At 41.9% G+C, this 12,717-nt stretch overlaps 1 protein-coding gene across 1 annotated transcript in view; it reads right to left on the reverse strand.

The window, feature by feature from the left end:
* Positions 1-12,717, reverse strand: part of ZC3H13 (zinc finger CCCH-type containing 13) — a gene marked incomplete in the record, with an annotated part of 366,958 nt that overhangs the window by 207,947 nt on the left and 146,294 nt on the right.

Genomic DNA, 12,717 nt, shown 5'->3' on the forward strand with positions numbered 1-12,717 from the left:
AACTTTGACCCTGTAGCTCACAGTTACAAGACACATTCCAGCCAATCAGCAGCAGACACCCCCTCCCTCGATAGCTAGGCTAGTGTATTAAGTGTCCACTACAGTCCTGAAGGACTCATCTGATCTCTGCTGTAAGGACAGCACCCCAAAAAGCTAGAACATCAGTCTGCTTTTTTTTTTTTTTTTTCTGTGTGTGTAATCTAATTGCAGCCTGCCTGCCAGCTCAGGCTCACAGCGTATACTGTGCCCACTTGCCCAGTGCCACCACTCATATCTGGTGTAACAGTAGTGTACATTTAAAAAAAAACAAAAAAACTTTTTTTACTGTGAAATAATAGCAGTCAGTTTCCCTCACACGTGTGCGTTCCAGGTCCTGCCAGGGCACAGTGTCACACCAGTGCAAGTCATATCTACTAAAACAGTAGTGTACATACATTTAAATAAAAAAAAAAACCTTTTTTACTGTGAAATAATAGCAGTCCGTTTCCCTCACACGTGTGCATTCCAGGTCCTGCCAGGGCACAGTGTCACACCAGTGCAAGTCATATCTACTAAAACAGTTTTTTAAATTTAAAAAAAAAAAAAAAAAAAAAAAAAAAACTTTACACTACCTGAACGATACATCATACCTGATGTTTTAAAGCACGTTATTCCAATTTAGGAATGTTAGGTGATGTATGCCCTTTATGGATTAAAACCAGATTCTGCATCAACTATGTAATTTTCCATGGGAGTTTGCCATGGATCCCCCTCCGGCATACCACAGTCCAGGTGTTAGTCCCCTTGAAACAACTTTTCCATCACTTTTGTGGCCAGAAAGAGTCCCTGTGGGTTTTAAAATTCGCCTACCTATTGAAGTCTATGGCGGTTCGCCAACTTTTGCGGAAGTTCGCGTTCGCCGACGCAAAATTTTAGGTTCGCGACATCACTACATGTGAATAGTGACTTCGACCTTGTGGGGCATGGTGCATCACAGCAAAGAAGTCTCCCATCAATCGGGCAGAGCAGATATAGGAGCAGCAGCACCACCATCAATATTGAGCTAGGTTAATATCCAAATTTATGCTTACTTGATAAATTAATTTCTTTCATGGTGGGGAGAGTCCACAATCCATTAGTCCTGGAAATTACTCCTCTATACCACTAGGAGGTAAAGATCCCAAAAGCTATAAATACCCTCTCCCACCTCACAGGTACCTCAGTATAACGAATAGCCAAGCAAAATGAAGTAGGAAAAAGCAATATAAGCAATAAAAGTAGCATCTGGAAAAAAATGTGCTAAACAAAACAAAAAACACCAAAAACATAGGGTGGGGTCTCGTGGACTCTCACCACCATGAAAGAAATTAATCAGGAAAGCATAAATGATGTTTTCCTTCATACAGGAGAGAGCACACAATCCATTACTCATTGGAACTAATACCCAAGCTGTGGAATCCACGAGTAATGAAACAAAGGGTGGGATTTAAAAACATCTTTATTCACTGAAAAACTAAATCTACAACCCAAAAAAGTTTTTCTTTCATGTAATTGGCAAGAGTCCATGACCTGGTGACGTATGGGATATACAATCCTACCAGGAGGGGCAAAGTTTCCCAAACCTCAAAATGCCACAATTCAGTTTTACAAACTTTACCTCCTATGGAGGTGGTGAAGTAAGTTTGTGCTAATTAGATATAGAGGAGACTAGTCCTCTTGATACTAAAACTAATAAATGTTTAAATTCGGTTTATAAACCTCATGTAGTTATTCCAGAGGTTTTTCCAGTTCCTGATGCTATTTCAGATATGATTTCTAAGGAATGGAATAGACTGGGTACTTCTTTTACTCCTCCTTCAAGGAGTATTTTAAAAAATTGTATCCTTTGCCTACTGATAGATTAGAGTATTGGGAAAAGATCCCCAAAGTTGATGGGGCCATCTCTACTCTTGCCAAGCATACTACTATTCCTACGGAAGATAGTACTTCTTTTAAAGATCCTTTAGATAGGAAGCTTGAATCTTTTCTAAGGAAAGCCTATTTATGTTCAGGTCATCTTCTTAGGGCTAGATTTATTAACGCTGAGGCGTACAGGGGCGCGTATACGCGCCCCTGTAGGCCTCAGCTCGCCTGTGGCGGGGCGAAATTACCCGCAGGTATTTGCCATTGCACACGAGCGCAATTTTGCGCTCGTGTGCAATCCCGCCCCCTGCCCGTGCACAGCAGCTGTCAATCTCCTCGGTCGGACTCGACCGATGAGATTGAATTTCGCCACCTTAGAGGTGGCGAAGAGCTTAGGGAAGCAGCGGTCTGGTGACCACTGCTTGATAAATCACGGTGAGCAAGTTCTTGTGACAACTTGCAGCCGTAGGGGCATGATAAATCAAGCCCTTAGGCCTGCTATTTCTTTGGCTGATGTTGCAGCTGCCTCAACTTTTTGGTTGGAAACGTTAGCGCAACAAGTATCAGATCATAATGTGTATAAAATTGTTAAATTAATTCAACATGCTAATAATTTCATTTGTGATGCCATTTTTGATATTAGATATATGTCTTTAGCTATTTTAGCTAGAAGAGCTTTATGGCTAAAATCTTGGAATGCTGATATGACTTCTAAATCGACTTAGCTATCTCTTTCTTTCCAAGGTAATAAATTATTTGGTTCTCAGTTGGATTCTATAAATTTCAACTGTCACTGGGGGAGCTTTTTTGCCTTAGGATAAAAAAATCTAAGGATAAATTTAAAGCTTCTAACCGTTTTCGTTTCTTTCGACAAAATAAGGAACAGAAACCTAATCCTTCCCCTAAGGAATCTGTTTCCAATTGGAAGCCTTCCTCAATCTGGAATAAATCTAAGCCATTTAAGAGATCTAAACCAGCCCCCAAGTCCGCATGAAGTTGCGGCCCTCATTCCAGCTCAGCTGGTAGGGGGCAGATTAAAATTTTTCAAAGATGTTTGGATGAATTCAGAACATTGTCTCTCAGGGGTACAGAATAGGTTTCAGAGTAAGACCGCCTGTGAGAAGTTTCTTTCTCTCACGCATTCCAGTGAACCCAGTGAAAGCACAGGCTTTCCTGAAGTGTGTTTCAGACTTGGAGTTATCTGGGGTAATCATGCCGGTTCCTTTCCAGGAACAGGGTCTGGGGTTTTATTCAAATCTGTTCATTGTCCCAAAGAAAGAAAATTCATACAGACCAGTTCTGGATCGAAAAAAAGTCTTGAATCGTTTTGTAAGAGTACCAACATTCAAAATGGTGACTATAAGGACTATTCTGCCTTTTGTTCAGCAAGGGCATTATATGTCCACAATAGACTGGATGCATATCTTCATATTCCGATTCATCCAGATCACTATCAGTTCCTGAGATTCTCTTTTCTAGAAAAGCATTACCAATTTGTTGCTCTTCCTTTTGGCCTAGCGACAGCTCCAAGGATCTTTTCAAATGTTCTCGGTGCCCTACTCTCTGTAATCAGAGAGCAGGGTATTGCGGGGTTTCCTTATTTGGACGATATCTTGGTACTTGCTCAGTCTTTACGTTCTGCAGAATCTCACACGAATCAACTAGTGTTGTTTCTTCAAGAACATGGTTGGAGGATCAATTTACCAAAACGTTCCTTGATTCCTCAAACAAGGGTAACCTTTTTAGGTTTCCAGATAGATTCAGTATCCATGACTTTGTCTCTAACAGACAAGAGACGTCTGAAGTTGGTTGCAGCCTGTCGGAACCTTCAGTCTCAGTTATTCCCTTCAGTAGCTATGTGCATGGAGGTTTTAGGTCTCATGACTGCAGCATTGGACGCGATCGCCTTTGCTCGCTTTCACATGAGACCTCATCAACTTTGTATGCCGAACCAATGGTGCAGGGATTATACAAGGATATCACAATTAATATCCTTAATTCCCAATATTCGAATATCTCTGACTTGGTGGTTAGATCACCATCGTATACTTCAAGGGGCCTCTTTTGTTCGTCCAACCTGGACCGTGATCACAACAGATGCGAGTCTTTCAGGTTGGGGAGCTGTCTAGGGATCTCTGACAGCACAAGGGGTTTGGAAATCTCGAGAGGCGAGATTACCAATCAATATTTTGGAGCTCTGTGCGATTCTCAGAGCCCTTCAGTTTTGGCCCCTATTAAAGAGAGAGCCGTTTGTTTTCAGACAGACAGACAATGTCACAACTGTGGCGTATGTCAATCATCAGGGTGGGACTCGCAGTCCTCGGGCTATGAAAGAAGTATCCCGGATACTTGTTTGGGCAGAATCCAGCTCCCGTCTAGTTTCTGGGGTTCATATCCCAGGTATAGACAATTGGGAAGCGGATTATCTCAGTCAAACTTTACATCCAGGAGAGTGGTCTCTTCACCCAGATGTGTTTTTTCAAATTGTTCAGATGTGGGGGCTTCCAGAAATAGTTCCAATGGCATCTCATCTAAACAAGAAACTTCCCAGGTACCTGTCCAGGGATCCTCAGGCGGAAGCAGTGGATGCGCTGACACGTCCTTGGAGTTATCAACTTGCCTATATTATTCCGCCTCTAGTTCTCCTTCCAAGAGTGATTTCAAAGATCATCATGGAGCAATTGTTTGTGCTGCTGGTGGCTCCAGCATGGGCTCACAGGTTTTGGTATGCGGATCTTGTTCGGATGTCCAGTTGCCAACCTTGGCCACTTCCATTAAGACCAGACCTATCTCAAGGTCCGTTTTTCCATCAGGATCTCAAATCATTAAATTTGAAGGTATCGAAATTGAACGCTTACTGCTTAGTCATAGAGGTTTCTCTGACTCAGTGATTAAAACTATGTTGCAGGCTCGTAAATCTGTTTCTAGAAAGATTTATTATCGAGTTTGGAAGACTTACATTTCATGGTGTTCTTCTCATAAATTCTCTTGGCATTCTTTTAGAATTCCTAGAATTTTATTTTCTTCAGGATGGTTTGGATAAAGGTTTGCCTGCAAGTTCTTTGAAAGGACAAATCTCTGCTCTTTCTGTTTTATTCCACAGAAAAATTGCTAAACTCCCTGATATTCGTTGTTTTGTACAGGCTTTGGTTAGTATTAAGCCTGTCCCTAAATCAATCTCTCCTCCTTGTTGTCTTAATTTGGTTTTGAAGGCTTTACAGGCTCTTCCGTTTGAGCCTATGCATTCTTTGGACATTAAATTGCTTTCTTGGAAAGTGTTGTTCCTTTTGGCCATCTCTTCTGCTAGAAGAGTTTCTGAATTATCTGCTCTTTCTTGTGAGTCTCTTTTTCTGATTTTTCATCAGGATAAGGCAGTTTTGAGGACTTCATTTAAATTCTTACCTAAAGTTGTGAATTCCAACAACATTAGTAGAGAAATTGTTGTCCCTTCTTTGTGTCCTTATCCTAAGAATTCTTTAGAAAGATCTTTACATTCTTTGGATGTGGTGAGAGCTTTGAAATATTATGTTGAAGCTACTAAAGTTTTCAGGAAGACTTCTAGTCTCTTGCGGAGTTCCACATCTTGGGTATTGATATCCCATACGTCACTAGCTCATGGACGCTTGCCAATTACATGAAAGAAAAACATGATTTATGTAAGAATTTACCTGATAAATTAATTTCTTTCATATTGGCAAGAGTCCATGAGGCCCACCCTTTTTATGGTGGTTATGATTTTTTTTTTATATAAAGCACAATTATTCCAATTCCTTTGTTATGCTTTTTTTTGCTCCTTTCTTTATCACCCCACTTCTTGGCTATTCGTTAAACTGAATTGTGGGTGTGGTGAGGGGTGTATTTATGGGCATTTTGAGGTTTGTGAAACTTTGCCCCTTCTGGTAGGATTGTATATCCCATACGTCACCAGCTCATGGACTCTTGCCAATATGAAAGAAATTAATTTATCAGGTAAAATCTTACATATATTATGGTTTTTTTATTGCACTTAAAATTTAACCAAACAATCAGGCAAAAATAAATCAAGCTGAGACAACAGCTTAAAAGACCTTCCTAAAAAACACTGCCTCGGAAGCAAACACATAAAAATTGTAGAAATTAGTAAAAAAATATGCAAAGAAGACCAAGTAGCTGCCTTGCAAATTTGGTCAACTAAAGTCTCATTCTTAAAAGCCCAAGAAGTGGAAACTGACCTAGTACAATAAGCAGTAACCAGTTTCGGTGGAGGCTGAGTTGCCTTCAAGTTAGCCTTATGAACCAAAGGTTTCAACCAAGAGGCCAAAGAAACAGCAAAAACTTTCCGTCATTTACTAGAACCAGGAAAGTTAAACAAACTAGAAGTTTGACTGAAATCCTTAGCAGCATCCATTTAATACTTCAATGCTCTAACAACATCCAAATTATACAAAGATCTTTCTGAAACATTCTTAGGATTAGAACACAAAGAAGGGACAACAATTTTCCGACTGATATTGTTTGAAGACAACACTTTAGGCAAGAAATCAAACTTAGTCCTTAAGGCTGTCTTATCCTGACAAAAGATAAGAAAAGGAGGGTCACAAAGAGCAGACACATTGGGAAACTCCTCTAACAGAAGAGAGCCAAAAGTAGCAAAACCTTCCAAGAAAGAAGCCTAATATCCACTTTATGCATAGGTTCAAAAGGAGGTACCTAAATAACAAAGAAATAGTTAAAGGGACACTCAAGTCAAAATTAAACTTCAAGAATCAGATAGAGCATGCAATTTGAACAACTTTCCAATTTACTTCCATTATCAAAATGTGCACAGTCTTTTCTTTTTAAATATACGATGAGTCCACGGATTTCATCCTTACTTGTGGGATATCGCCTCCTAGTCAGCAGGAGGAGGCAAAGAGCACCACAGCAGAGCTGTATATATAGCTCCTCCCTTCCCACTCCAGTCATTCTCTTTGCCTGTGTTAGTGATAGGAAGAGGTAAAGTGAGGTGTTAGCTTAGATTCTTCAATCAAGAGTTGTTTATTTTTAAAATGGTACCAGTGAGTGCTATTTTATTATAGGGTGTAGCCGTATTCCTTATCAGCCTCTAGAGTAGAGCTACAGGTGGCTTTAAAGCAATGGAAACTGGTGGGATTAAATTCTCACTGCGCCTCCTATACCGAGTGCTGCCCTTCAGTAAATGGTCTTAGCCAATATTATCTAAGACCCTGTATGTCTCCACAGAACTGCAGGAGGGAGAAGGCCTCTTGATCCTGTGGGACCGGTCAAGCTGTCGCTCAGCATAGAGGTATGTACAGTCATTTGTTTCTCTGGGACATAGATTAACTCAGAACAGACTGCGTATTTTACTTTCTGACAAGAGGGGTTGTAAACTTTTATTTAGGGTTTCCCTCATTTCTCTGTGACTGTTTGCTATCGAGTGTCAAAAGATGTCAGACCGCATCCTGTTATGGGCTTTCCCTGCATAATAGCCCTATATTGGTGGTGCTGTGGGCGAAACGCTGGGGAATTAGATTTTCGGAGTTTGTACTCCAGTGTAGGCAGTGAGTTTTTACTGTGTGAATCGTGCTATAGACAACTTGTATTTTTTAACCAGCATTTTTTTGCTTTCATTTAGGCCGGGTTCAGATGGGTTTTCCTGTGCTGCCCACGAAGGGCGGGGCTTAAGTGTTCGCACGCTGGGTTGCCGTGCAGTTGCTATTTTACGGCATCTTTTCAAGCATATTTGTTAATAAAGTGTAATTTAATTCCATTTTCTATTTGATTTTATTTTACGGCATCTGTCACACTGTAAGCTAGAGGACTCCGGTATTTGTTACGACCACATGGCTGGTGATTTAAGCAATCGGTCTTAAACATTCTGAACGAGTAGTCGTGATTGATGTACCGTGGGGGCAGGTAGGCGCCTCAGCAGAGCTGTTGAGGCGTAGAGGTGCACTGTGGTTTTGCCATTTATTTTTCAGAAAGTATATGGCTTATTTTTCAGGTTTGCTGTAACAATGTAATTTTATGTATTAAAGTTATAGTTCAGAACCATTTGCTAAAGTGTTGGTGCAGAAAAAAAAATTGTGTAGTTTTATTTTTTAAAGGCACAGTTACGCTCCATTTTCAAAATACTGACTACAGTCATATTAGGCTGGTTTTCAAATTTTTGGTTTCATTCCCAATAGGTTAAATTTATTGAATCCACGACCAAATTGTAGTTTTGTTATTATGGAAGATTTACAGAATGTTACATGTTCCATGTGTTTAAATACCAATGTGGAACCTACGGTTACTTTTTGTCCCTCTTGCACTGAGAGGGCATTACAGTTTAGAGAGTAAATTTTCTTTGACAAAAATTTAACAAAGGCGGATGTTTCTCAGGATTCTACTGACGAGATACAGAGTATGCCGCAACTTTCTCCCCAAGCGACACAGCCCTTAACGCCCGCAAAAGCGGAGCCAAGTACCCTCTGCAGCTTCTGCTGCGATCACACTAAAGGACATAGCTGCATTAATGTCATCTACTCTTTCAGAGGTGTTGTCTGCCTTTTCTGTATTTCACGGCAAACGCAGAAGGAAGCCCACATGATTAATACAGCTTCTGATACTTTGATGGCGATCTCAGATATACCCTCCCAGGGCTCTGAATTGGAGGGTATGGAGGTCTTATCCGAAGTTGAACTTTCTGACTCAGGAGGTGTTTTGCCACTGACTGATTCAGAAGTGGTTTCTTTCAGATTTAAAAATGAGAAACCCCCAAGCGAGTCGATTTAGTCGATTCCTATTGGTGGTTACTAGGTATCACCCCCCCCTCAAGCCTATAGGGAACAGAGTAGGCGCTACTCTTCTCACAATAGAAAGTGTCTCAGGGATACAAATTGGAGTTCAGAACGTCCTCCCCCAGAGGAAGGTTTCTTCTTTCACGATTATCTAGAGACCAGATAAAAAGAGATGCGTTCTTACGCTGTGTAAGAGACCTCTTACCTCTGTCCCGTTCCAGTTCAGGAACAGGGGTTTTATTCAAATCTGTTTGTAGTTCCCAAAAGAGAGGGCACTTTCAGACCTATTTTAGATCTTAAGAGTCTAAACAAGTTTCTCAGAGTTCCATCTTTCAAGATGGAAACTATTCGTACCATTCTTCCATTGATCCAGGAGAGTCAATTTATGACAACGGTGGATCTAAAGGATGCATATCTTCATGTTCCAATCCACAGAGATCATTACAGGTTCCTGAGGTTTGCCTTTCTGGACAAACATTTTCAGTTTGTAGCTCTCCCTTTCGGTCTGTTCACGGCGCCCAGAATTTTCACAAAGGTTATGGGGTCTTTATTGGCGGTTCTAAGGCTGCGGGGCATCGTGGTGGCGCCTTATCTGGGCGATATACTGATCCAGGCGTCATCTCATCTGGCGAGGTCCCATACCTACATTGTTCTTTCCTTCCTAAGGACCCACGGGTGGAAGGTAAACCTGGAAAAGAGTTTGTTAGTTCCGCAGACAAGAGTACCCTTTCTGGGGACTATAATCGACTATGTCAATGAAGATTTTTCTGACAGAGGTCAGAAAATTAAAGATTCTGAATACATGCCGAGCCATTCAGTCCAATACTCGTCTGTCAATGGCTCAGTGCATGGAGGTAGTCGGATTGATGGTGGCGGCATTGGACATCATTCCGTTTGCTATTTTTCATCTCAGACCTTTGCAATTAAGCAGGCAGTGGAATGGAGATTATACATATTTGACTCCTCTAATAAATCTAGATCAGGAGACAAGGGACTCTCTTCTATGGTGGTTGTCGCTGGATCATCTATTCCAGGGGACATGCTTCCGCAGACCCTCATGGGTGATAGTGACAATGGATGCCAGCCTGCTAGGATGGGGAGCAGTCTGGAACTGCCTAAGGGCTCAGGGTGTTTGGACTCAGAGTCTTTCCTTCCCATCAATATCCTAGAGTTGAGAGCAATATTCAATGTGCTCCGGGCTTGGCCTCAGTTGACTTCGGTCCAATTTATCAGATTCCAGTCGGACAACATGACGGTAGCTTACATCAATCATCAGGGAGGAACGAGGAGTTCATTGGCGATGACAGAAGTAGCCAAAATAATACAGTGGGCGGAGTCTCACTCTTGTCATCTGTCAGCGATCTACATCCCAGATGACAAGAGTGAAGCAGACTTTCTGAGCAGACATTTCATCCGGGAGAATGGGAACTCCATCCATTTTTTTTCAACCTGATTTTTTTCCAATCTGATTCTCAGATTTGGCAGGCCGGAGTTGGATCTCATGGCATCTCGCCAGAATGCCAAGCTTCCGAGATACGGGTCCAGGTCCAGGGATCCCCAGGCCGAGCTGATAGATACCTTGGCAGTGCACCTTGGTCTTTCAGCCTAGCTTATGTATTCCCTCCATTTGCTCTCCTTCCCCGGGTGATTGCTCCGATCAAACAGGAGAGGGCATCAGTGATTCTCATCGCCCCTGTGTGGCCTCGCAGGATTTGGTATGCTGATCTGGTGGACACCGTGGAAGCTCCCATTGAGGAGAGACTTTCTCATTCAGGGTCCCTTCCATCATCCGAATCTAGTTTTTCTGCAGCTGACTGCATGGAGATTGAACGCTTAATTTTATCTAAGCAAGGTTTTTCTGATTCGGTCAAAGAAACTTTAATTCAGGCACGTAAGCCTGTTACTAGGAAAAATTTACTATAAGATATGGCGTAAATATCTTTATTGGTGTGAATCCAAGGGCTACTCATGGGGTAGGGTTCGGATTCCCAGGATTTTGTCTTTTCTCCAAGAGGGATTGGAGAAAGGGTTGTCAGCAAGTTCATTAAAGGGACAGATTTCTGCTTTATCTATTTTGTTACACAAATGTCTGGCAGATGTTCCAGATGTACAATCTTTTTGTCAGGCTCTGACTAGAATCAGACCTGTATTTAGACCAATTGCTCCTCCTTGGAGTTTAAATTTAGTTCATAGAGTTCTTCAAGGGGTTCCGTTTGAACCTATGCATTCCATAGATATTAAGTTATTATCTTGGAAAGTTTTATTTCTGGTTGCTATTTCTTCTGCTCGAAGGGTATCTGAGCTTTCGGCTCTACAATTTGATTCTCCTTATCTTATTTTTCATTCGGATAAGGTAGTGTTACGTACTAAACCTGGTTTTCTTCCTAAAGTTGTTTCAAACCAGAATATTAATCAGGAGATTGTTGTTCCTTCTTTGCAATACAATACACACATTCTTACTGTGATGATACAAGAAAATAATATGATACATGTTAACAATCTCACTATGGTTCAGACATAGGCCTCTAACCCCCGCCATAAACATAGGATGGTACAGAGCAGTGGTGGGGTGTTGAAATCACGACAGTCCCCATCATCATGCGGTTTGATTCTATAATAATTATCATCCTTTTCTGTCTGATTGCACTTCCCCAACATACCGGTTTTCTGTTGTCTTTTCAATTTAAAACTCCCTCCCTCCATAAAGATAACCGAGTCTTTAAATGGTATCAAGATCAGTCTTTGTATTTCTAATTCGAAAGTAAGTATAAGCCTGCGCCACTTACGCAGAAATAGGCCCAACCTATTCTGGACATCCATCCTAACATCCATTTGTTCCGTGAATATCTGTGTTCTAAGTAAGGTTTTGAAGCCCTTAAAAGAAGGGCCTCTCTTCACCGTCCAATTTTTTTAAAATACACTTTCTGGCTAACAATATTACCAAACGTAATACTGCATCCTGTTGTCTGTGGTGTGGTTCCCAATGTAAAAATAAAATAGTTTCCGGGTGGAGAGTGAGTCGTATATGCAAGGATTGATTAATCCAATATTGTATTTTACCCCAATATTGCCTAACTGGTGGACATTACCACATATAATGCAGGAGAGTAGGGGCCCCCATCGCACATTTAGTACACTCAATGGGTACGCGTGGGTACCCATTTTGCTAATGTTCTCGGTGTGAGGAAGGCCTTATGGAGAACGCGTATCTGGGATTCCCTGAACATGGCGGACAATGTGGCTGATTTGGTTCTTTCCAGGCCTCTCCGTATTTCCTCCCATGTAATGTCACTGATTCCCTCTCGAGCCCATCCCACTCGCACTGATTCCCGCGAGCTCTGTGCGCGCTGCTGTATGAGTGCCTGTTAAATTTCAGATAGGGAGAACCTCCCCATTTGATACAACGTTTGCGTAACGCAGAAGGGGGAACCCTCCCAGAATTCCGGCCCATTCCTAATTAGAGTGTTAACATAGTGGCGTACCTGTAAGAAGGCAAAGAAATGTGTTCTTGGTAACCAAAATTCTCTCTGTAAGGTACCAAAAGTTTTTACCTCTTTCGAGAGTGGATCTAGCAATTGTTTAAGCGATCTCAACCCCCTTTGTTCCCAGACCCGGAAGGGCTGGGTCTCCGAACCCGCTGGGAAATCTGGGTTTTTAACAATGGGCAAGTAACTTGAGATATGGCATGATTTCTTCAGAAACTTGTGGGCCTGGTGTTGTTCAGTTCACTGCACAACATATTAAGGCCTAAGGCCTTCACAGATCTCATATTCGTGATATGCGGCAAGTATGCTAAGGAGATGTCCCCCAGAACTGCTTGCTCCATGGAAGGTCGACAGAAGTGGTGGGTGTCCACCTGCCAGTCCAACACCAGGCGTATCAGGGCTGCCCAGTTTACAGTCTGAAGTCTGGCAAAGCCAGCCCCCCATTGAGGAAACTCATACTTAGCTTCTCTCTCGAGATACGTGGCTTACCCCCCTTCCATATGAAGCGGGTCGCAGTGGAATTTAGCATTTTAACATCCGATTTATTTAGGAGTAGAGGTAGCATAAGAAGCGGGTAGAGGAGCCGGGGT

Source organism: Bombina bombina, chromosome 3 (genome assembly GCF_027579735.1).
Source record: "Bombina bombina isolate aBomBom1 chromosome 3, aBomBom1.pri, whole genome shotgun sequence".
Lineage (NCBI taxonomy): Eukaryota > Metazoa > Chordata > Amphibia > Anura > Bombinatoridae > Bombina > Bombina bombina.